General features: G+C 44.0%; 1 long non-coding RNA gene across 3 annotated transcripts in view; it reads right to left on the reverse strand.

Moving 5' to 3' along the window:
* Positions 1–27,423, reverse strand: part of LOC115111303 (uncharacterized) — a 76,096-nt gene that overhangs the window by 13,769 nt on the left and 34,904 nt on the right. The gene's annotated exons all lie outside the window — the stretch shown is intronic.

Genomic DNA, 27,423 nt, shown 5'->3' on the forward strand with positions numbered 1-27,423 from the left:
AGCACACTGAAGTGACACAGACTTGACTTCCCTTGATGTGACTTTGGGATTTTTGACATATTTTTCTGGTATTGTTTGTGCCTCTTGTAGAAGCATTTGACAGTAGAGTCATGACTAAAATCAGACTATTGTGACATCACGACATAATTGTACCTCCCCTCCCCCTCTTCCCCACCAGTCGGAGGTACATCTAAAGAGTTTCAGAAAGTCTGAATTATTTACTTGGTTTTCTGTTCTCCCTTTTAACCCCTCAGCAAATGCACAGGGTGCAAGGTTTAAAATATCCCCCCTGAGGATCTGAGAATGTGTGTGTATGTGTGTGTGTATGTGTGCAAGATTGTATTTGTGGCATTACACACTCACGTGCAAACACACACACACTCACTAGCACAAGTGAACTCATCAGAGCATCATTATGAGGGTACTGCCATGCAGTCCCAGATGGGATTCTGTGTGTGTGTGTGTGTGTGTGTGTGTGTGTGTGTGTGTGTGTGTGTGCGTGCGTGCGTGCGTGTGTGTGTGTGTGTTGGAGAGAAAAATACTAAAATGGATTAAATAAAACATTTTCCTCATCAATCTACACACAACACCCCATAACGACAAAGTGGAAACAGGTTTTTAGAAATTGTTGCGAATTTATTAAATATAAAAACAGAAATACCTTATTTACATGAGTATTCAGACCTTTTGCTATGAGACTCGAAATTGAGCTCAGGTGCATCCTGTTTACATTGATCATCCTTGGGATGGTTCTATAACTTGATTGGAGTTCAACTGTGGTAAATTCAATTGATTGGACATGATTTGGAAAGGCACACACCCGTCTATATAAGGTCCCACAGTTAACAGTGCATGTCAGAGAAGAAACCAAGCCATGATGTCGAAGGAATTGTCCGTAGAGCTCAGTCACAGGATTGTGTCGAGGCACAGTCCTGGGAAGGGTACCAAAAATGTTTTGCAGCATTAAAGATCCCCCTAGAACGCAGTGGCCTCCATCATTCTTAAATGGAAGACGTTTGGAACCACCAAGACTCTTCCTAGAGCTGTCCGCATTGCCAAACTGAGCAATCTGGGGAGAAGGGACGTGACCAAGAATCCGATGGTCATTCTGACATAGCTCCAGAGTTCCTCTGTGGATATGGGAGAAACTTACAGAAGGACAACCATCTCTGCAGCGCTCCACCAATCAGCCCTTTATGGTAGAGTGGCCAGACGGAAGCCACTCCTCAGTAAAAGGCACATGAGAGCCTGCTTGGAGTTTGCCAAGAGGCACCCAAAGGACTCTGACCATGTGAAACAAGATTCTGTGCTCTTATGAAACCAAGATTGAGGTCTTGGCCTTGCTTCACATCTGGAGGAAACCTAGCACCATCCCTACGGTGAAGCATGGTGGTGGCAGCATCATGCTGTGGGGATGTTTTTCATCGGCAGGGACTGGGAGACTAGTCAGGATCGAGGGAAATATGAACGGATTTTCCTTGATGAAAATCTGCTCCAGAGTGCTCGGGAACTCAGATTGGGGTGAAGGCTCACCTACCAACTGGACAACGACCCTAAGCATACAGCCAAGACATTATATCCTTCCTGTTTGGCCCTGTCCGGGGGTGTCCTCGGATGGGGCCACAGTGTCTCCTGACCCCTCCTGTCTCAGCCTCCAGTATTTATGCTGCAGTAGTTTATGTGTCGGGGGGCTAGGGTCAGTTTGTTATATCTGGAGTACTTCTCCTGTCCTATTTGGTGTCCTGTGTGAATTTAAGTGTGCTCTCTCTAATTCTCTCTTTCTCTCTTTCTTTCTCTCTCTCGGAGGACCTGAGCCCTAGGACCATGCCTCAGGACTACCTGACATGATGACTCCTTGCTGTCCCCAGTCCACCTGGCCGTGCTGCTGCTCCAGTTTCAACTGTTCTGCCTTATTATTATTGGACCATGCTGGTCATTTATGAACATTTGAACATCTTGGCCATGTTCTGTTATAATCTCCACCCGGCACAGCCAGAAGAGGACTGGCCACCCCACATAGCCTGGTTCTAGGTTTCTTCCTAGGTTTTGGCCTTTCTTGGGAGTTTTTCCTAGCCACCGTGCTTCTACACCTGCATTGCTTGCTGTTTGGGGTTTTAGGCTGGGTTTCTGTACAGCACTTTGAGATATCAGCTGATGTACGAAGGGCTATATAAATAAATTTGATTTGATTTGACATTGCAGGAGTGGCTTCGGGACAAGTCTCTGAATGTCCTTGAGTGGCCCAGCAAGAGCCCGGACTTGATCCCGATCGAACATCTCTGGAGAGACCTGAAAATAGCTGTGCAGCAACACTCCCCATCCAACCTGACAGAGCTTGAGAGGATATGCAGAGAAGAATGGGAGAAACTCGCCAAATACAGGTGTGCCAAGCTTGTAGTGTCATAACCAAGAAGACTCAAAGCTGCCAAAGATGCTTCAACACTGAGTAAAGGGTCTGAATACTTTTTTTTGCTAACATTTCTAAAACCTGTTTTTGCTTTGTCATTATGTGGTATTGTGTGTAGATTTATGGGGCGGGGGGAGGGGGTAATAAGGCTGTAACGTAAGAAAATGTGGATATATTCAAGGGGTCTGAATAGTTTCTGAAGGCACTGTAAGTTGGTCACCCATAAGTCTTCACCTACCCTAACATGTGCTCTGAGTGAATGGGAGTGTACTCTTTGACCTGACTGAGTGTGTCTATCTGAGAATATTTTTAATTTTTTAATTGAACCTTTATTTAACTAGGCAGTTAAGAACAAATTATTTTTACAATGACGGCCTACACTGGCCAAATCCGGATGATGCTGGGCAATTGTGCACCGCCCTATGGGACTCCCAATCACGGCCGGTTGTGATACAGCCTGGAATCAAACCAGGGTGTGTGTAGTGACGCCTCAAGCACTGAGATGCAGTGCCTTAGACCGCTGCGCACCACTTGGGAGCCCAAGTAAATGATGTTGTTTGTGTAGTCACAAAGCTTTGCTAAGAAAGCCATTATCAGCAACCATAAAACCCCTAAACACAAATTAACATCTATAGTTCATGTACCCCTCATCCCACACACACACACACACACACACACACACACACACACACACACACACACACACACACACACACACACACACACACACACACACACACACACACACACACACACACAAACGCACACACACACCACCATAAGACGGCATTAATCTCAAAATAGGAGCTAAACAAAGATGGTGTTGTAGCAACATTCTGGGTGAGTTGAGAATAAATTGGACCAAAGATGTTGAGATGATGATTCAAAGAGCATTGTTGCAGATGAAAGGTGAGTGTAATTGATATCTGTCTGTCTACAGCTAACTGGCTTCAGTCTGTGTGAGTGAATATTAATGTCACAGAGATATGTGGTTCTTAATGGATCTCTATGCTTCCCCCTCTCCCTCCACTTCCCCCTCTCCCTCCACTTTCCCCCTCTGCCCTTGGCCATGTCGCTGTGGTATCTCCCTGGCATGCTGAAGGGTTGTCATGGATACCACCAGACACATCCGCCATGAGCGGAGGGATGCTGAGCGCTTCAGTGGGGCCGGCGCCAACATTGTCCCCCTTCCATATCCCTGCCCCCATCCCCCCCGCCAACACCCACCCTCTCCCTTTCCTCCTTCACCTACCACCCCCCCTCACCCCACATTCTATACGGCTCTTTCTCCCCTTTTTGGCTGGCTCGGCCTGAGACTAAACAGCAGCTATCCCAACCCCATACCAGGGTCCTGTCTGCCTTTCAGAGGAGTGATAATGAATTCATGGCAGAGTAGGAGGTACAGGAGACACAGACATGGCTGAACCAGGAGTAACGCAATACAACAACACACCAACAAACCTAAACAGATTTATCTCCAGGGCTATATCCTTGAATGAGCTGAATGAGACAATAAAATGTACTCTACTTGTGCGTATTTGTGTGTGTGTAGTTGGCTGAAGCCCATGATGCTTGTGGTTCATCCCGTATGTATTTGAACCATCTGATCCCTCTTTGCTTAACAACACTTGTTCCCTACGAGCTGTGCACTTTTCTATTGAGGGGAACAGAGGTATGTTAATTCTTGTTCACACTCAAGTCTTTAGTGCAGCTGCTGAAATACACTCATGGTCTTGGATGCTGGTTATGCACTTCATCATAGATGCATACAGTATTACAACACAGAAAATATTCTGCAGAAAATCCTGACTCGCAAAGAGAAGAAGTGAAGTGGTTAATATTTGATGATACATCCCTCCTCCTCTCTGTAGCCCTCCCTTTAATAGGTTTTACAATATGGCAGCGCTCTCTTCTTGCACGTATGCTCAGGAAAAATAATCCTCTGTTATTGGAAGGCTAATTTGAAGTGTCAATTATTCTTATGCAAATGCATGTACAGTTTCTCACGTCTGAAAAGGTTGGGTGCACAGATGGGTGCACCCACAACTCTCACAGTGCCTCCCCCTCTGTAGCTCCAAGAGAATAAAGCTGCCAGACAAAGACAGCTTGCATAATGGCACTGTGATATTTGCATGCTTATTGTCCATGCTGAGCACCCAAAAAATTGCAAATGGGCAATACAATACTAGAGCACTAAGCATGGCCTCGATGGGCCATTCTACGTCAAAACAGTAAAGATATTGTAGGGTATGCAATACTATTTTTTTAACATTTAACCAGGTAGGCCAGTTGAGAACAAGTTCTCATTTACAACTGCGACCTGGCCAAGATAAAGCAATGCGAGTTACACATGGGATAAACAAACATACAGTCAATTTTTTATTTATTTGACCAGGCAAGTCAGTTAAGAACAAATTCTTATTTTCAATGACGGCCTAGGAACAGTGGGTTAACTGCCTGTTCAGGGGAAGAACAACTGATTTGTACCTTGTCAGCTCGGGGGTTTGAACTTGCAACCTTCCGGTTACTAGTCCAATGCTCTAACCACTAGGCTACCCTGCCAACCCAATAACAAAGTAGAAAAATCTATGTACAGTTCAAATGTAGGAAATAGGCCATAGTGGCGAAATAATTACAATTTAGCATAAACACTGGAGTGATAGATGTGCAGATGATGATGTGCAAGTAGAGATACTGGGGTGCCAAAGAGCCCCCCAAAAATAAAAAATAAATAACAATATGGGGATTGTTTACTTACCTATTGTTCACCTTTTCACTTTTGCACTCTTGGTTAGAGCCTGTAAGTAAGCATTTCACTGTAAGGTCTACACCTGCTGTATTCAGCACACATGACAAATAAACTTAGATTTGATTTGATTATCTCTACTTGCACATACATCTTCTGCACATCAATAACTCCAGTGTCTAATTGGTATATTGTAATTACTTCGCCACCATGGCCTATTTATTGCCTTACCTCCCTTATCTTACCTTATTTGCACACACTGTATATATATTTTCTTCAACTGTGTTGTTGACTGTATGTTTGTTTATCCCATGTGTAACTCTGTGTTGTTGTATGTGTCGAACTGCTTTGCTTTATCTTGGCCAGGTCACAGTTGTAAATGAGAACTTGTTCTCAACTAGCCTACCTGGTTAGATAAAGGTGGAATAAAATAAAGAATAAATAAAAAAAGATAGGGACAGAGAGCGATATAGAGAGACATGAAGAGAGACAGATAGGGACAGAGAGCGATATAGAGAGACATAGAGAGACATAGAGAGAGACAGATAGGGACAGAGAGAGACATAGAAAGATGTAGAGAGACAGATAAGGACAGAGAGAGACAGAGAGAGACAGATAGGGACAGAAATAGACATAGAGAGACAAAGAGAGAGACAGATAGGGACAGAGAGTGACAGAGAGAGAGAGAGACATAGAGAGAGAAAAAGAGAGAGACATAGAGAGACAGATAGGGACATCGAGAGACAGAGAGAGAGAGACATAGAGAGAGACAGATAGGGACAGCGAGAGAGAGAGAGACATAGAGAGAGACAGATAGGGACAGAGAGAGACAGAGAGAGAGAGACATAGAGAGAGAAAAAGAGAGAGACAGATCGGGACAGAGAGAGAGAGAGACATAGAGAGAGACAGATAGGGACAGAGAGAGACAGAGAGAGAGACAGATAGGGACAGAGATAGAGATAGAGACAGACAGATAGGGACAGAGAGAGACAGATAGGGACAGAGAGAGACAGATAGGGACAGAGAGAGTCAGATAGGGACAGAGAGAGACAGATAGGGACAGAGAGAGATAGAGAGAGAAAAAGAGAGAGACAGATTGGGACAGAGAGAGAGAGAGACATAGAGAGAGACAGATGGGACAGAGAGAGACAGAGAGAGAGACAGATAGGGACAGAGAGAGAGAGAGACATAGAGAGAGCGAAAGAGAGAGAGACAGATAAGGACAGAGAGAGACAGAGAGAGAGAGTGACATAGAGAGACATAGAGAGAGACAGAGAGAGACATAGAGAGAGACAGATAGGGACATAGAGAGAGACAGAGAGAGAGACATAGAGAGACATAGAGACATAGAGAGAGACAGATAGGGACAGAGATAGATAGAGAGAGAGACATAGAGAGACATAGAGAGAGACAGATAGGGACATAGAGAGACATAGAGAGAGACATAGAGAGACATAGAGAGACAGAGAGAGAGACAGATAGGGACAAAGAGATACATAGAGAGAGACAGATAGGGACAGAGAGAGACATAGAGAGAGACAGATATAGACAAAGAGAGGCATAGAGAGAGACAGATAGGGACATAGAGAGACATAGCGAGAGAAAGATAGGGACAGAGAGACATAGAAAGAGACAGATAGGGACAGAGAGAGACAGATAAGATACATAGAGAGAGACAGATAGGGACAGAGAGAGACAGAGAGAGGTAGGGAGAGAGACAGAGAGAGAGACATAGAGAGAGAGAGACAGACAGGGACAGAGAGAGACATAGAGAAGGACAGAGAGAGACAGAGAGAGACATAGAGAGAGACAGATAGGGACATAGAGAGACATAGAGATACATAGCGAGAGACAGACAGGGACAGAGAGAGACATAGAGAGAGACAAATAGAGACAGAGAGAGAGTGAGATTGTGCGAGACAGGCAGACCGACAGACAGACAGACAGACGGACAGATAGAGGGAGAGAGGGACAGAGATCCGGCAGGGGAAAGTGAGACAGGTGGGGATAGAGTCCTGTTCCCTGACCCTCTCAGCTGATGTGACAGTTTAAAAAAAGCCTTTTCAGGCCCGAAACCGAATCAAACAACCTGCTGCAGAGTCTGGTTACACGACAACAATGGACTCCATTCACCTTCTGTCTCAACACAGCAGCTTTTTCCACAAGTTCCTTTTCTGTATTATTTGCTCAAAGGGTGGAGAGAGTGGGGTGGGGTGGGGTGGGGTGGGGGGCCTGTGTGGAGATATTTTAGACGATAATGGTGTTTCACAGATTATATGGTATCAGTGAGACGTGTTTGTTTTGAGCTGTCTGCCTCTCCAGCCAGTGAAAAATGGCCAGAGCCTCACTCACCCTGGACCCTCAGAAAACACTAGAGAAACTTAGTTAAAGCCCTCAGATAGCTGAAGATGACAATATGATGAACTTTTGAAGAGGGGACAGATTAATTCATGTCTACACAAAGTATTCAATATTCTCAAATTTGTGAAAATTGGATGAGTATGCTTAGATGAGTGTGCTTTTCAGTCTATGCATGGTTACTAAAACTCTCTTATAAAAAAGGCTTCCAAGAGGGTTCTTTGGCTGTCCCCGTAGGAAAACTATTTTTTGTTCCAGTTAGAACCATTTTGGATTCCATGTAGAACTGTCTGTGGAAATGGTTTTGCATGGAACCCAAAAGGATTCTACCTGGAACCAAAATGGTTCTACCTGGAACCAAAAAGGGTTCTTCAAAGGGAAATGCTATGGGGACAGCTGAAGAACCCATTTAGGTTCTAGATAGCACCTTTTTTTCTAAGAGTGTGTGTGATATTGGGTATCAATTTTGATAGGGTTCTGATTGGTTTGTTATTGGGGGATCATATACTTGTCTTCACATTGATATGCTCAGTGTGCCCTGGCATTCAACATGTTAGCCAACTACACCAGGCCCTATAAGCCTCTCTGTCAACAACAGAACATCAGATTAACAACTGCCTGACAAAAGACAACAAACACCTAACCCTCAGAAGCACTTGGCAAATGAAATAATTATACACTGTAAGGTATTAGAGAAGGTTGTCAGGGAAGTTAGAGAAACCTGGTCTGACCTATTAGGTGGGTCTAAATTCATGACAAGGGGCAAACAAAATGTCCACTCATATCCCATCGCAAACAGTTGTTCAACAACACAGACGATAACAGAGACGCTTTTTCTCTCTCTTTCTTCTTCTCCCCATTCTCTCTCTTCCCAAAATGTGTGTCATAGACGTCAAAACGGTAAGGGGAGTCCTTTTGAGTGGGCAGGCAGCCTGCTGGACCACAGAGCGAATAAACATCCATGTCAGGAGAAAGCGATCCGGGCCCTCTCACACTGAGCCCATGCTCTCCTGGGAAAAACACTGCTCATACAATGGATAGAGAAGGCCTTTTGTTGAGTCCCTGAGAGCTGTGGGGCTCGCTCTGGATCACACACACACACACACACACACACACACACACACACACACACACACACACACACACACACACACACACACACACACACACACACACACACACATACACGCTAGCACGTGCACACAGGCATTTTACATCTGCCTAAACTCCGGGTGACTGAGTAAAGTTACTTCCTCCTTCATAGTGGCTAAAGGTAGTGAGGTAGTGAGGAGAGGTAGTGAGGTAGTGAGGAGAGGTAGTGAGGTAGTGAGGAGAGGGATTTTTGAAATGGTGAGAAATGGACATGGGATGAATGGAATTATATAAAATACATGGTTTTCATGTGTTTGATAACATTCCATTCGCTCCATTACACTCCATTCCAGACATTGTTATGAGCCGTCCTCCCCTCAGCGGCCTCCAAGAGGGCTGTCATGTGACTTTTACTGAGGAGTGGCTTCTGTCTGGCCACTCTACCATGAAGTCCTGATTGGTGGAGTGCTGCAAAGATGGTTGTCCTTCTGAAAGGTTCTCCCATCTCCACAGAGGAACTCTAGACCCCTGTCAGAGTGACCATCGGGTTCTTGGTCACCTCCCTGACCAAGGCCCTTCTTCCCCGGTTGCACAGTTTGGCCGGATGGCCAGCTCTAGGAAGAGCTTCCATTAAAGAATGGTGGCGGCCATTGTGTTCTTGGGGACCTTCAATGCTGTAGAATTGTTTTGGTACCCTTCCCCAGGTCTGTGACTGGACATAATCCTGTCTCCTTACGGACAATTCTTTTGTGACTTGGGTTTTGCTCTGACAACTGTGGGACCTTTCATAGACAGGTAAATGCCTTTCCAAATAATTTCCAATTAATTGAATATACCTCAGGTAGACTCCAATCAAGTTGTAGAACCATCTCAATGATGATCAATGGAAACAGGACGTACCTGAGCTCAATTTCAAGTCTCATAGCAAAGGGTCTGAATAGTTATGTAAAGAAGCTATTAAAAAATATATATGTAATTCAATCAATTTTAGAATAAGGGTGTAACGCTTCAAATGTGGAAAAAGTCAAAGGGTGCATATGTAGGGTCTTTATAGGGGCCATGCTGAATTTCTTTAGCCGCCTGACGTGCCAGTGTGGTGAGACCATTTCAGGTCCTCAGTAATGTGCATGCCAAGGAACTTTAAGGTCTTGACCTCATCCATTGCGGCCCTGTCGATGTGGACAGGGGAGTGCTCTCTCTGCTGTCTCCTGTAGTCCACGATCAGCTCCTAGTTTTTATTTGACTTGACTCCTCCAGGGCTTTAACCTCCTCCCTGTAGGCTCATTGTTGTTGTTCATCGGGCTTACCACTGTCGTGTCATCAGCTAACTTGATGATTGAGTTGTAGTCATGCATAGCCACACAGTCGTGGGTGAACACGGAGTACAGGGGGGGCTGAGCACACACCTCTGGGGGGCCCCTGTTCGGGATCAGCGTGGCAGAGGTGTTTTTGCCTACCATCACCAGCTGGGGTCGGGCTGTCAGGAAGTCAAGGATTGCACATGGAGAAGTGACAAGCTAGTGACAAGCTTGGAGGGCACTATAGTGTTGAAAGCATAGCTGTAGTCGATTAATAGAATTCTCACATTCCTCTTGTCCAGTTGGGATAGGGCGGTGTACAGTGCAACGGCGATTGCGTCATCCATGGATCTGTTGGGGCAGTATGCAAATTCTAGTGGGTCTAGGGTATCGGCAAGGTGGAGGTGATATGGTCCTTGACTAGCCTCTCAAAGCACTTCACAATGACAGAGGTGAGTGCTATGGGGCGACAGTCATTTAGTTCAGTTACCTTAGCTTGCTTGGATATAGGGACAATGTTGGACATCTTGAAGCAGGTGGGAACAACAGACTGTAATACAGGGAGAGGTTGAATATGTCCGTAAAACACTCAAGCCAGCTGGTCTGAACACTCACTGAGGACGTGGCTTGGTATGCCATCCAGGCCAGCAGCCTTGAAAGGGTTAACACGCTTGAAAGTCCTACTAACGTTGGCTACAACACGGCACAATATGGGGAATATACTGACAATACAGGAACAAGAAAAAAAACTGAAACCCTTTTTCCCTCCCAAGAATCTATTAGAATAAATTTACATCCCATCGGCTGCCTCACTCCAGGCCAGCCGCCGTTCATGTAGACTCTATGGGAATCCTCCTCCTAAATGAGCTCACACTACTCAGCCTATTCTTCCCCACTCAGAAACTCCGCTTTCTCCGAGACACCCCCTTTTCCAGTCCCCCAAGTTCCCACAGACCCCTTTCTTCCCCCACTCCCTCCCCCAGCTCTCCACCCTCTCTGCCCCCTCGCTTCAACTCCAATTTGGGCACAATGAAGTTGTTCTGGCTGACAGTTTGGCCAAGAAAATAGGTGCTGTTTTGGCCGGCTGTGTGGCCCTGAAGTGGGTCCATTCTCCCCCCTCGCCAGCTCAGTTACCGAAGGCCTGGCTGCCGGGACACAGATGCCCCCCGTCCCCACACTCCCACCCTGACTCAAACAATTAGCCTCAAACTACAAGGAGGCAAAGAGAGAGTCTCCCTTCCTATTCCTACCCATCAACCAGATCTTCCCACAAACACACCATATAGTCCACCTCACATCCAGCCAGGTCACCAGTGATACAAGTCAGTTTTAGATATCCATCCATGTCTGAGGATGTTGGGAGATGTCGTGGAAACCGGCCCCTAGGGGAAACAGTGAGTGCTGTTACCTCCAAGTAAGTTTTGATTTTGCTAGGGTGTTAGGGATGGGGATGTCAGATAGGCGCAAGCATCTGCCTGATTCAGTTCAAATCCAGCGATAGAAAGATGTTTTGACATTTTTGTTTTAAGCCTATCCCAAACCCTTACCTTAACCATTGGGAGATTCTCAAACGTCAAATTTCAAACTTGCAACCTCTGATTCCAAAGGTTGCAAGTTTGAATCCAGTGATAGAACGTTGTTTTTGAGAAAAAAAACTTTATGCATATCCCAAACCTTAACCCTTACCTTAACCACTCAGACTTAATGCCTAACCTTCAAAACGTCAGAGTTAATGCCTAAACTTAACCTTACACACTTCCAATTTTTACATTTCCAACAACTCCTAAATTGTACATTTGAGAAACATGGATGAACGTCTAATTCTGACATGAGACTGTAAGAGCTAGTTGCACACATCACCCAAAATCCCCAAGTGTGTGTGTGTGTGTGTGTGTGTGTGTGTGTGTGTAGTCTAACATTAGCTCCCTCCATCTGGCTGTGCCACTTAGTTCACCTGTACCACCATAGAAAGCCACAGCGCTCATCCAAGTTAACTGAGAACTCTGAGATAGATAACAACAACGCCCAGTCACTCATAGAGATGTGGAGGGATATAGACACAGACACAGTGCATGTGTGTATGGGGTAAGCTGACAGTCACTGGACACTTTTTTTTCTTCACTCATCCAGTCCTAAGGTATAGAAGGAATCTGTAACATTTCATTGTGTATCAGTTATTTCAGTAACTTTTATCTTTGTGAACGCATGTGTCAGATATGATTCTGTCTCGGGAGAATGGTATAGAGACAAAGCATTCAGCTCTCTCTTCTCAGCCCTGTGAGAAGGCTTCGGTCACTTTTACTGAGCAGTAAGATACACCAATACATCTGGATGCACACATACACCCCCCCCCCCAATCCCTTACACACTCACACATTCACTCACATATTCTCTCTCTCTCTCTCTCAATTCAATTCAATTCAATTCAATGGCTTTATTGGCATGGGAAACATGTGTTAACATTGCCAAAGCAAGTGAGGTAGATAATATATAGATAATAGATAATATATAAAGTGAAATAGACTCTCTCTCTCTCTGTGTGTGTCTCTCTGTGTCTCTCTGTGTGTCTCTCTGTGTGTCTCTCTCTCTCACTCTCACTCACTCACTCACTCACTCACTCACTCACTCACTCACTCACTCACTCACTCACTCACTCACTCACTCACTCACTCACTCACTCACACACACACACACACACACACACACACACGGCAAAGTGTACACATGAAAACATGTCTGGAAGAGGTCCTGATGAGGGCTCCATATGTCCAAGCCTTGTATATCACCCTTCCAGCCCCCCAGCACTCCACCAGACCACCATAACTTAGTTTGTCTTCCACACAAAGTTTGGGCCAAGCTTGGCTGGGCTCATTGGGAGGCCTTTCTCTGGGGCCAATGAAGCTTGACAGACCTCCAACAACAGACCTCCAACAATGGAGCTAATCACAGCAACCGCAACCCCTCCCCCCTCTCTCTCTACCCTCAGCCTGGGCCAAGACTCAGTGCGGCAAGCAGAGAGGCTAGCTTAGAAAGGCTAGCTCAGAGAGGCTAACTCAAAGAGGCTAGCTCCAAGAGGCTAGCTCAAAGAGGCTTGTTAAACGAGCGTAGGTCAAAGAGGCTAGCTCAGGGAGGATAACTCAAACTGGCTTGCTCACAGAGGCTAGCTCAGAGAGGCTAACTCACAGAGGCAAGCTCAGAGAGGATAGCTCAGAGAGGCTAGTTTAGAGAGGCTAGCTCAGAGAGGCTAACTCAAAGAGGGGAGGAGACAGGTTAAAGGACTTTAAAGCCTTGATAATTGAGACATGGATTGTGTATGTGTGCCATTTAGAGGGTTTAATGGTTAAGAAAAATATTTAAGTACATTTCAACAAGGTAAGGTAGTAGGTGCCAGGAGCACTGGTGTGAGTTTGTCAAGAACTGCAACGCTGTTTTTTTTTTACTTAACAGTTTCCCGTGTGTATCAAGAATGGTCCACTGCCCAAAGGACAACTTGATATTACTGTGGGAGGCATTAGAGTGGACACGGGCCAGCATCCCTGTGGAACGCTTTCGACACCTTCTAAAGTCCTTTCCCCAACAAACTGAGGCTGTTCTGAGGGCAAATGGGGGTGCAACTCAAAATGAAGCTGTTCCTAATGTTTTGTACACTCAGTTTATGTATTGTAAAACAAAGTTAAAATGGTTATATGTGTGTTTAGACAAAGGCATGCAGTAGATTTCATTTATTACATTTTTATTTCACCTTTATTTAACCAGGTAGACTAGTTGAAAACCAGTTCTCATTTACAACTGCAACCTGGCCAAGCTAAAGCAAAGCAGTGTGAGACAAACAACAACACAGTTACACATGGAATAAACAAACATACAGTCAATAACACAATAGAAAAAAAAGTCTATATACAGTGTGTGCAAATGAGGTAAGATAAGGGAGGTAAGGCAATAAATAGGCCATAGTGGCAAAATAATAACAATTTAGCAACTTAAATACTGGAGTGATAGATGTGCAGAAGATGAATGTGCAAGTAGAGATACGGGGGTGCAAAGGAGCAAAAATAAATAAATAACAGTATGGGGATGAGTTAGTTGGATGGGCTATTTACAGATGGGCTATGTACAGGTGCAGTGATCTGTGAGCTGCTCAGACAGCTGGTGCTTAAAGTTATTGAGGGTGATATGAGTCTCCAGCTTCAGTAATTTTTGCAATTAGTTCCAGTCATTGACAGCAGAGAACTGGAAGGAAAGACGGCCAAAGGAGGAATTGGCTTTTGGGGTGACCAGTGAAATATACCTGCTGGAGCGTTTGCTACGGGTGGGTGCTGCTATAGTGCTATACTTTAATATTGGAACAATTGATGTAAAAAACGTATCACTAGCCACTTTAAACAATGCCACTTAACCTCTTGAACCTCTGGGGGCAGTATTTAATTTTTGGATGAAAAAACGTTCCCGTTTTAAACAAGATATTTTGTCACGAAAAGATGCTCGACTATGCATATAATTGACAGCTTTGGAAAGAAAACACTCTGACGTTTCCAAAACTGCAAAGATATTGTCTGTGAGTGCCACATAACTAATGCTACAGGCGAAACCAAGATGAAATTTCATACAGGAAGTGAGCCAGATTTTTGAGGCGCTGTGTTCCAATGTCTCCTTATATGGCTGTGAATGCGCAAGGAATGAGCCTTCACTTTCTGTCGTTTCCCCAAGGTGTTTGCAGCATTGTGACGTATTTGTAGGCATATCATTGGAAAATTGACCATAAGAGACTACATTTACCAGGTGTCCGCTCGGTGTCCTCCATTGAAACTATTGCGTAATCTCCAGGTGCGTGCATTTTTCCATTTTGAACAGAGGAGAAACCAAACTGCCACGAGTGACTTATCATCGAATAGATATGTGAAAAACACCTTGAGGATTAATTCTAAACAACGTTTGCCATGTTTCTGTCCATATTATGAAGTTAATTTGGAAAAAAGTTTGCGTTGTAATGACTGAATTTTCTGGTTTTTTTCTTAGCCAAACGTGATGAACAAAACGGAGCGATTTCTCCTACACAAATAATCTTTTTGGAAAAACTGAACATTTGCTATCTAACTGAGAGTCTCCTCATTGAAAACATCCAAAGTTCTTCAAAGGTAAATTATTTTATTTGAATGCTTTTCTTGTTTTTGTGAAAATGTTGCCTGCTGAATGCTAGGCTTAATGCTATGCTAGCTATCAATACTCATGCTTGTGTAGCTATGGTTGAAAAGCATTTTTTGAAAATCTGAGATGACAGTGTTGTTAACAAAAGGCTAAGCTTGTGAGCCAATATTAATTTCATTTCATTTGAGATTTTCATGAATAGTTAACGTTGCGTTATGGTAATGAGCTTGAGGCTATAATTACGCTCCCGGATACGGGATTGCTCATCGCAACAGGTTAATATAATGTTTACATACCCTACATTACTCATCTCATATGTATATACTGTACTCTATACCATCTACTGCATCTTGCCATCTTTATGTAATACATGTATCACTAGCCACTTTAAACAATGCCCCTTTTATATGTTTACATACCCTACATTACTCATCTCATATGTATATACTGTACTCGATACCATCTACTGCATCTTGCCTATGCTGTTCTGTACCATCACTCATTCATATATCTTTATGTACATATTCTTCATCCCTTTACACTTGTGTGTATAAGGTAGTTGTTGTGAAATTGTTAGGTTAGATTACTCGTTGGTTATTACTGCATTGTCGGAACTAGAAGCACAAGCATTTCGCTACACTCGCATTAACATCTGCTAACCATGTGTATGTGACAAATAAAATTGGATTTGATTTGATTTGGTGACCAGTGAGCTGAGATAAGGCCGGGCTTTACCTAGCAAAGACTTATAGATGACCTGGAACCAGTGGGTTTGGTGACGAATATAAAGCGAGGGCCAGCCAACGAGAGCATACAGGTCGCAGTGGTGGGTAGTATATGGGGCTTTGGTGACAAAACGGATGGCACTGTGATAGATGGCATCTAATTTGCTGAGTAGAGTGTTGGAGGCTATTTTGTAAATGACATCGCCAAAGTCAAGGATCGTCAGGATAGTGCATTTTTCGAGGGTATGTTTGACAGCATTAGTGAAGGATGCTTTGTTGCGAAATAGGAAGCCGATTCTAGATTTAATTTTGGATTGGGAATGCTTAATGTGAGTTTGGAAGGAGAGTTTACAGTCTAACCAGACCCCTAGGTAATTGTAGTTGTCCACATATTCTAAGTCAGAACCGTCCAGAGTAATGATGCTGGACGGGCGGGCAGGTGCGGGCAGCGATCGGTTGAAGAGCATGTATTTAGTTTTGCTTGCATTTAAGAGCAGTTGGAGGCCACGGAAGGAGAGTTGTATGGCATTGAAGCTCGTCTAGAGGTTAGTAACACAGCTTCCAAAGATGTGCCAGAAGTATACAGAATGGTGTCGTCTGCGTAGAGATGGATCAGAGAATCACCAACATCATTGATGTTTACAGAGAAAAGAGTTGGTCTGAGAATTAAAACCTACGGCACCCCCATAGAGACTGCCAGAGGTCCGGACAACAGGCCCTCCGATTTGACACAATGAACTCTGTCTGAGAAGTATTTGGTGAACCAGGTGAGGCAGTCATTTGAGAAACCAAGGCTGTTGAGTCTGCCGATAAGAATACGGTGATTGACAGAGTTGAAAGCCTTGGCCAGGTCAATGAATACAGCTGCACAGTACTGTCTCTTATTCGATGGCGGATATGATATCGTTTAGGACCTTGAGCGTGGCTGAGGTGCACCCATGACCAGCTCGGAAACCAAATTGCATAGCGGAGAAGGTACGGTGGTCGGTGATCTATTTATTAACTTGGCTTTCAAAGAAAGGGTAGGGTAGGATAGATATAGGTCTGTAGCAGTTTGGGTCTAGATTGTCTCCTCCTTTGAAGAGGGGGATGACCACAGCAGATATCCAATCTTTGGGGATCTCAGACGATACGAAAGAGAGTTTGAACAGGCTAGTAATATGGGTTGCAACAATTTCGGCTGATGATTTTAGAAAGAGAGGGTCCAGATTGTCTATGCCTGCTGATTTGTAGGGGTCCAGATTTTGCAGCTCTTTCAGAATATCAGCTATCTGGATTTGGGTGTAGGAGAAATTGTGGAGGCTTGGGCAAGTTGCTGTGGTGGGTGCAGGGCTGTTGACCAGGGTAGGGGTGGCCAGGTGGAAAGCATGGCCAGCTGGTGAAAAATGCTTATTGAAATTGACAGTGTTTCTAGCCTTAGTGCAGAGGGCAGCTGAGAGGAGCTGCTCTTATTCTCCATGGACTTTACAGTGTCCCAGAACTATTTGGAGTTTGTGCTGCAGGATGCAAATTTCTGTTTGAAAAAGCTAGCCTTTGCTTTCCAAACTGCCTGTGTATATTGGTTCCTAACTTCCCTGAAAATCTGCATATCGCGGGGCTATTTGATGCTAATGCCGTACGCCAGAGGATGTTTTTGTGCTGGTCAAGGGCAGTCGGGTCTGGAGTGAACCACGGGCTATATCTGTTCCTGGTTCTAAATTGGACATGGACACATAGATATGGACACACTTGTATGCAGGTATATGCAGAATATCAAAAAAAGTTTGGGACACAAATGTACAATACAATATCCATATGCCAATGCCTTATAATCAAACATTTATAAACAGGAAACTAATATTGATAATTAAGTATTACAATCCATCATTATTATATTGTTGTATGATATACCATAAGATGTGTGTAGGCCTATACTCTATGTGTGTATAAATTAGGGTGGATGTAGAGGGTGTTAACACCTTTGTGTGTGTGTGTGTTTGAGGTGTTGTGTTATCACCTGACAGACAGTGTGCTGTTTCTGTTTCGTCTCTCTAGAGAGTGAGAGAGTGAGAGTGCCGTACAGGAGGAGAGGGCTAAATACTAGTATTGAACTTGAACCTTAGTATACTCCATTCTCATGGTTGCACGGATGGTGTGTGTGTGTGTGTGTGTGTGTGTGTGTGTGTGTGTGTGTGTGTGTGTGTGTGTGTGTGTGTGTGTGTGTGTGTGTGTGTGTTTGTGTGTGCCTGTGTGTTTGTGTGTGAGAGAGAGAGATGGATAGAGAGAGGAAAAAGAGAAATAGAGGGATAAACTGTGTTCAAGAGAAAGATTGAGCCTTTATAATGTATCTCTGCATGACATGATCTCAGTATAAACACGACGGGGAGATTCAGTGGGTTTATCACAGACCAGTACAGAATGTCTAAGGACAGAGCTACACTGCCTTCTCATCACTAGCTTCCTGTTCAGACAATCTACACGACACCACATCAGGAGACTGCTGATTGGCGACTGGGACTATTTGTTCACCAGCGATTGACTGGAGCGAGAGGTTTTCCCAGTTTTGCACCATAGCAAGTTTCCTGCTTGGTTACAGGCTAGATAAGAGCTGAACATGGCTGATGTGGACACAGCTAACACACGGCCTGGATAAAGGGGCTGGAGCTGAGGGGGGTTGAGGAGGATCCCATAGGCGAGACAGGGGAGACCTCCAGGACCAGCAGGAGGTGGTAAAGGTCATGTCACAGGGCCCTGCACAGCCATAGTCACAAATATTACCAGCATGGCCACGTACATGTGGACCTATCAGTGTGAGGCCCCGGGACAATCAGGGATGTAATGAGCCAATCAGAACAGACGTAGTCGTCGCACTGACGCAGTGTTAGTTACAGTTGACATACAGTACACCTTAGCCAAATACATTTAAACTGAGTTTTTCACAATTCCTGACATTTAATCCTAGTAAAAATTCCCTGTCTTAGGTCAGTTAGGAATCTCACTTTAATTTAAGAATGTGAACTGTCAGAAAAATAGTAGAGAGAAGGATTTATTTCAGCTTTTTTTTTTATTTCATCACATTCTCAGTGGGTCAGAAGTTTACATACACTCAATTAGTATTTGGTAGCATTGCCTTTAAATTGTTTAACTTGAGTCAAGCGTTTCAGGTAGCCTTCCACAAGCTTCCCACAATAAGTTGGGTGAATTTTGGCCCATTCCTCCTGACAGAGCTGGTGTAACTGAGTCAGGTTTGTAGGTATCCTTGCTCGCACACGCTTTTTCAGTTCTGTACACACATTTTCTATAGGATTGAGGTCAGGGCTTTGTGATGGCCACTCCAATACCTTGACTTTGTTGTCCTTAAGCCATTTAGCCACAACTTTGGAAGTATGCTTGGGGTCATTGTCCATTTGGAAGACCCATTTGCGACCAAGCTTTAACTTCCTGATTGATGTCTTGAGATGTTGCTTCAATATAGCCACATAATTTCCTACCTCATGATGCCATCTATTTTGTGAAGTGCAACACTCCCTCCTGCAGTATAGCACCCTCACAACATGATGCTGCCACCCCCATGTTTCACGGTTGGGATGGTGTTCTTCGGCTTGCAAGCCTCCCCCTTTTTCCTGCAAACATAACAATGGTCATTATGGCCAAACAGTTCTATTTTTGTTTCATCAGACCAGAGGACATTTCTCCAAAAAGTATGATCTTTGTCCCCATGTGCAGTTGCAAACCGTAGTCTGGCTTTTTTATGGCGGTTTTGGAGCAGTGGCTTCTTCCTCGCTGAGCGGCCTTTCAGGTTATGTCGATATAGGACTCATTTTACTGTGAATAAAGATACTTTTGTACCTGTTTCCTCCAACATCTTCGCAAGGTCCTTTGCTGTTGTTCTGGAATTGATTTGCACTTTTCGCACCAAAGTACATTCTTCTCTAGGAGACAGAACGCAACTCCTTCCTGAGCAGTATGACTGCTTTTTCCCATGATTTTCCCATGATGTCAAGCAAAGAGGCACTGAGTTTGAAGGTAGGCCTTCAAATACATCCACAGGTACACCTCCAATTGACTCAAATTATGTCAATTAGGCTATCAGAAGCTTCTAAAGCCATGACATAATTTTCTGGAATTTTCTAAGGTGTTTAAAGGCACAGTCAACTTAGTGTATGTAAACTTCTGACCCACTAGAATTGTGATACAGTGAATTATAAGTGAAATAATCTGTCTGTAAACAATTGCTGAAAATTGTGTCATGCACAAAGTACGTGTCCTAATCGACTTGCCAAAACTATAGTTTGTTAACAAGAAATTTGTGGAGTGGTTGAAAAACAATTTTTAATGACTCCAGCCTAAGTGTATGTAAACTTCCGACTTGATCTGTACATATGACCAAAATTCATGTTCAGACTCTAAAAGAAGCCAATGGGCACAATAACAGAACAGCAGACAGCATATTATGTAAGACACCACTTAGAAACAGCATGAGTGAACACATGATGGTAGCATGGAGCATGGCTTGTCCTCAAGCCCAGGACAGCTGAAGTCCATTCGAAAGGTCATCTAAAGGGGTGTCTGTCTCTGCCCTGACCCCATACAGGGAGTCTCCAGTCTGCCATAATCATTATGACACACAACGCCCACACCTGCTGGCAATCTATGAAATATTAAACATCCAAACTTTCAAGTGCAGAGACTGAGAAAGCATTCTGCCCCCTTCGAACAGAAACACACATACACGCGCGTGTGAGCATGCACGCACGCACGCACACACACACAAACAAACACACACACACACAAACACACACAAGATGGTTAAAGCAGTGATGAAGTAGTATAAAAAGATTGCGAAATGCTGAGTGACGGTGGAGATAATGTGAGGAAAGTAAACAATGCCAATGCAAACAACACAGATGTATCATACACAGGTACAGAACAGCTGTTCACCCAAACAATGTATGGTGTGTATATTAATGGGGGAGGTAGCCCCTATTCCTAACTACTGTGCATTTGACTCTACAGCCATCTGGATACTAACATATACACAGTGTACAAAACATGCTCTTTTCATGACGTAGACTGACCTGGTGAATCCAGGTGAAAGCTATGTTTCCTTATTGATGTTAATTCCACTTCAATCAGTGTAGATGAAGGGGAGGAGACAGGTTAAAGACGTTTTTTTAAGCCTTGATACAATTGAGACATGGATTGTGTATGTGTGCCATTAAGAGGGTGAATGGGCAAGACAAAATATTTAAGTGCCTTTGAATGGGGTATGGTAGTAGGTGCCAGGCGCACCGGTTTGTGTGTGTCAAAAACTGCAACGCTCAACAGTTTCCCGTGTGTATCAAGAATAGTCCACCACTCAAAGGACATCCAGCCAACTTGACACAACTGTGAGAGGCATTGGAGTGAACATGGGCCAGAATCCCTGTGGAATGCTTTCGACACCTTGTAGAGTCCATGCCCCAACGAATTGAGGCTGTTCTGAGGGCAAAAGGGGGTGCAACTCAATATTAGGAAGGTGTTCCTCATGTTTTTACACTGAGTGTGTATCAAGGTCATAACGCACTTTGTGTGCTACTCTGCTTTTGAAAGACAACAATGGACTGCAGTGGCAGTGATGTGAGGAGAGAGAGGAGCACAGTATTGTTCGGTACTGTAAAAAATCCTGTTGTTTTTACAGTAACTTACTGGCAGCCAGTTACCTTTAAGTTACTGTAAAAAAAAAGGTAAAGTATGTTAGCATAAATTTCAAAGAAACTTTCATATTTACCGTAACATATTGTACCTTTTAAAAAAAAAGTAACTTACAGGTAACTCGCTGCCAGTAAGATACCATACAAATAACAGGATTTGTTTTTTTACAGTCTGGGGTGACAGTTAAGGAGCTGACAGACAGCGCGCAGCGGACGGGGCGGACCATTCATTTTCATTGAAGCTTAGGCAGGGGGGTTCTATCCAGGAGGAGCTGTCAGTGGTGCTCATGCCTGTGGAAGCTGTTCAGCCTAGGCGGAGAAAATAGGATTCTGCTCTATTTTTCAATCGGTGCCATCATTTGCTGACCAATCACAGTAGAAAATGCAGCCTGCGTGGGGGTACATCAACAGTACTTCCAACAGCAGGACCAGCTAACTTTACAGTGCTGTGAAAAAGCATTTGCCCCCTTTCTAATTTATGCACATGTTTTATACTGAACATTATCTTCAACCAAAACCTAATATTAGATAAAGGGAACTTGAGTGAACAAAAAACACAACAAATACATACTTATTTCATAAACAAAGTTATGCAACACCCAATACCCCTGTGTGAAAAATAAACTACCCCCTTGCACTCCATAACTGGTTGTGCCACCTTTAGCTGCAATGACTCCAACTAAACACTTCCTGTAGTTGTTGACCAGTCTCTCACATCCCTGTGGAGGAGTTTTGTCCCACTCTTCCATGCAGAACTGCTGTAACTCAGTGACATTTGTGGGGTTTCAAGCATGAACTGCTTGTTTCAAGTCCTGCCACAAAATCACAATTGGGATTAGGTGTGGACTTTGACTAGGCCATTTCACAACTTCAAATATGTTGCTTTTTAGCCATTTTCATCTAGAGTTGATTGTGTGTTTTGGATCAGTGTCTTGCTGCATGACCCAGCTGTGCTTCAGTTTCAGCTCACAGACTGATGGCCTGACATTCTCCTGTAGAATTATCTGATACAGAGTAGAATTCATGTCTCCTTCTATTAAGGCAAGTTGTCCAGGTCTTGAGGCAGCAAAGCATCCCCAAACCATCACACTATCACCACCATGCTTGACCTGTTGGTATACAGTGGAATGCAGTGTTTGGTTTTTGCCAGGCATAATGAGACACATGTCGTCAAAGTTTACAGAGTCATGTTTAACAATAAAATCATTGTTTTCTAATCCATTTTTGGATTAAACATTTATGTTGCATGTATATAAGTGTGTATGCATGCTTATGGTGTTATAGTGATATGTCGGTAATGTTTTTATTTATATTTTGTTGCTATGGTCACTGCCAGCTCTTGCATAAACTCTGGGCTGTTGCCATCCTGGTACGAGCCGCTTTGACTATAGGGACAAGTGGTGTACCTGGCGGGGTACTCTACGATATTCTGCTGGCTGTCTGAAAAGATCTTTAGGGAAATACAATACACTATAGATCGATATATAGATCGATAAGACACAAGTAAAACATTTATTTTTTCATTTTCTAGCTCAGGGACTATATACAATTTAGTCAGCCACCAATTGTGCAAGTTCTCCCACTTAAAAAGTTGAGAGAGCCCTGTAATTTTCATCATAGGTACACTTCAACTATGACAGACGAAATGAGAAAAAAAATCCAGAAAATCACATTGTAGGATTTTTTATTTATTTATTTGCAAATTATGGTGGAAAATAAGTATTTGGTCACCTACAAACAAGCAAGATTTCTGGCTCTCACAGACCTGTAACTTCTTCTTTAAGAGGCTCCTCTGTCCTCCACTCGTTACCTGTATTAATGGCACCTGTTTGAACTTGTTATCAGTATAAAAGACACCTGTCCACAACCTCAAACAGTCACACTCCAAACTCCACTCTGGCCAAGACCAAAGAGCTGTCAAAGGACACCAGAAACAAAATTGTAGACCTGCACCAGGCTGGGAAGACTGAATCTGCAATAGGTAAGCAGCTTGGTTTGAAGAAATCAACTGTGGGAGCAATTATTAGGAAATGGAAGACATACAAGACCACTGATAATCTCCATCGATCTGGGGCTCCACGCAAGAGCTCACCCCGTGGGGTCAAAATGATCACAAGAACGGTGAGCAAAAATCCTAGAACTACACGGTGGGACCTAGTGAATGACCTGCAGAGAGCTGGGACCAAAGTAACAAAGCCTACCATCAGTAACACACTACGCCGCCAGGGACTCAAATCCTGCAGTGCCAGACGTGTCCCCCTGCTTAAGCCAGTACATGTCCAGGCCCGTCTGAAGTTTGCTAGAGAGCATTTGGATGATCCAGAAGAAGATTGGGAGAATGTCATATGGTCAGATGAAACCAAAATATAAATTTCTGGTAAAAACTCAACTCGTCGTGTTTGGAGGACAAAGAATGCTGAGTTTCATCCAAAGAACACCATACCTACTATGAAGCATGGGGGTGGAAACATCATGCTTTGGGGCTGTTTTTCTGCAAAGGGACCAGGACGACTGAGCCGTGTAAAGGAAAGAATGAATGGGGCCATGTATTGTGAGATTTTGAGTGAAAACCTCCTTCCATCAGCAAGGGCATTGAAGATTAAACGTGGCTGGGTCTTTCAGCATGACAATGATCCCAAACACACCACTCGGGCAACGAAGGAGTGGGTTCGTGAGAAGCATTTCAAGGTCCTGGAGTGGCCTAGCCAGTCTCCAGATCTCAACCCCATTGAAAATCTTTGGAGGGAGTTGAAAGTCTGTGTTGCCCAGCAACAGCCCCAAAACATCACTGCTCTAGAGGAGATCTGCATGGAGGAATGGGCCAAAATACCAGCAACAGTGTGTGAAAACCTTGTGAAGACTTACAGAAAACGTTTGACTTCTGTCATTGCCAACAAAGGGTATATAACAAATGATTGAGATAAACTTTTGTTATTGACCAAATACTTATTTTCCACCATTAATTTGCAAATAAATTCATAAAAAATCCTACAATGTGATTTTCTGGATTTTTTGTCTCATTTTGTCTGTCATAGTTGAAGTGTACCTATGATGAAAATTACAGGCCTCTCTCATCTTTTTAAGTGGGAGAACTTGCACAATTGGTGGCTGACTAAATACTTTTTTGCCCCACTGTATATAAACCTCTCGGCTATGGATTCTAGGGATCAGTAAGTACATGGGGAGTTCACATGCTTTTCTGATGGAACAATAGCTGTGTACATGATCGTGCCGGAGGGGAGGACTGCCGTCTTTACGGCTCTTAACCAACCATGCTATTTTGTTATTTTTTGCATTGTTCGTAACTTGTTTTGTACATAATGTTGCTGCTACTGTGTCTTATGACCGAAAAAAGGTTCTGGACATCAGAACTGCGATTGTTCACCTCAAACTGGACGACGAGTTCTTCAATGATTCGGACGGGAGGGATATACTACTACAGACACCCGACCAGGCCCAGATTTGCTGGAGAAGAAAACTGATATTTTTGGAAAAAGATCAGGGTGCTTTGCGAGGATTAAGCGACAAGTGGCTAATCTGCCTTTGCCTTCCATCCTGCTAGCTAATGTTCAATCGCTGGAGAATAAATGGGATGAGCTGAAAGCATGCATATACTACCAACGGGACATTGTAATATCTTATGTTTCACCGAGTCGTGGCTGAACGACGACATTAAGAACATACAGCTGGCGTGTTATACACTCCATCGGCAGGACTGAACAGCAGCCTCTGGTAAGACACAGGGCAGGGGCCTATGCATATATGTGAACATACAGCTGGTGGGTTATACTATCGGCAGGACTGAACAGCAGCCTCTGGGACTGAACAGCAGCCTCTGGTAAGACACAGGGCAGGGGCCTAAGACACAGGGCATATATGTGAACATACAGCTGGTGGGTTATACTATCGGCAGGACTGAACAGCAGCCTCTGGTAAGACACAGGGCAGGGGCCTATGCATGTATGTGAACATACAGCTGGTGGGTTATACTATCGGCAGGACTGAACAGCAGCCTCTGGTAAGACACAGGGCAGGGGCCTATGCATATATGTGAACATACAGCTGGTGGGTTATACTATCGGCAGGACTGAACAGCAGCCTCTGGTAAGACACAGGGCAGGGGCCTATGCATATATGTGAACATACAGCTGGTGGGTTATACTATCGGCAGGACTGAACAGCAGCCTCTGGTAAGACACAGGGCAGGGGCCTATGCATATATGTGAACAACAGCTGGTGCACGATATCTAAGGAACTTCAATTTCCTGATCAGGAAACAGGGGGGGATTGGTAACCGTACAACACCTGGAATGGTGACAGGCCGGTGGTGGAACACTGGAGAGTGTTGTGTGCGTACTCCACCCAGGGAAGTTGCTGACTCCAAGTGGCGGGGTTGGCGGACACACAGCACCGTAAGGCGGTCTCCAGATCCTGGTTCACCCGATCCGTTTGACCGGTGGACTGAGGGTGATATCCCGAGGACAGACTGGCTGATGACCCTAGAAGAGTACAGAATGTCCAGACTATTTGCATTGCTCCCCCCCAGAACGCTGCTGCTACTCTCTGTTATCATCTATGCATAGTCACTTTAATAACTCTACCTATATGTCCATATTACCTGAATTACCCCGACACCGGTGTCCCTGACATTGACTCTGTACCGGTACCCCATGTATAAAGCCCCGCTATTGTTATTTACTGCTGCTCTTTAATTATTTGTTATTCTTATCGCTGACTTTTTTTGTAGGTATTTTCTTAAAACTGCACAGTTGGTTAAGGGCTTGTAAGTAAGCATTTCACTGTACGGTCTATACCTGTTATATTCGGCGCATGTGACTAATTAAATTAGATTTTATTTGATGTGTACCGTACAAAATATGTTTTGCAGTATTTTTCTGTATGTTCTAAGGTGGATCACACGCAAACACATATACACAGACACGCACGGGTGCGCACACACACACAGACGGACACACAGTTAAAGTAGGCCCTCTCTGTGTTGCAGATGGGCATATCAGAGACCTGCAGCCATAGCAACCCAGCCTCCTGCCCCTGAACCGGAGGCCATCTCTTTCACTGTGTGCGCATCCACACCCCTTCAGCTAGAATTCAGTCTATGAATTTATTTTCTTCTTTCTTCCTTTCTTTTGTCTCATGGCACTCATTGAAATAAACACCTAGATCACATAGCTTCTTCTGGGGAAGTCTGGGGAAGTTATACTGATTGTCAACAGCATCTCAGATCATCCAGACAGACCTGATATGTGCCTGTGTTGGAGCTTAAATGGCCCTTGCCTTTCTGGGTACAGATTGCTACCATTACCGGGACCATTTCTCTGCATGGGGGACAAAAAAAAGAAAAACATGAAAGAGGACAGAGGATTTTCTCCAAACTCGCTGATGGGACTTGAGTGACAATTTGTATGCAATTGTCATTGTCACTCAGAGACTTCGCATATTGAAATTTATTGGGATGAATCTTGTCGTGGAGGTAGAGCTGAGTGATTTCCACAAGATGGGCCAGCTGCAAAGTCAAAATTGTCTACATATCGTAAACATTTATGAAAACCAAAATGTGCTTTTTGGTCTTAATTTAAGGTTAGCGTTAGAAATAAAGCAGGGCTCGAAATTAACATTGTTCATTAGTAGCACTTGTCTCTCAACTTAAAAAGCGTAGGAGCACCACATTTAGGCTCACGAGAAATTTAGGCTCACGAGAAAATACGATTTAAAAAAAATTGATTGGCCCTATATGTTTTCTCAACTAGCAGTCACAATCTCACTCCAGAATTAGAAGTTCATCCACGTTCTCCAAACGTCAAATTTCAAAGTGTTTTTGTTGCTTCTGCTGCTCTGTATTGTTCCTCCTAATGCTCTGAATCATTCCATTTCTCCAAACGTCACTCCGAAGTTTAGGCACTCATTCCGAATGGTTACGGTAAGGGTTAGGTTTTGGGATATGGTTAAAAAAAAATTTTTT

This window comes from Oncorhynchus nerka, linkage group LG27 (genome assembly GCF_034236695.1).
Source record: "Oncorhynchus nerka isolate Pitt River linkage group LG27, Oner_Uvic_2.0, whole genome shotgun sequence".
Classification (NCBI taxonomy): Eukaryota; Metazoa; Chordata; class Actinopteri; order Salmoniformes; family Salmonidae; genus Oncorhynchus; species Oncorhynchus nerka.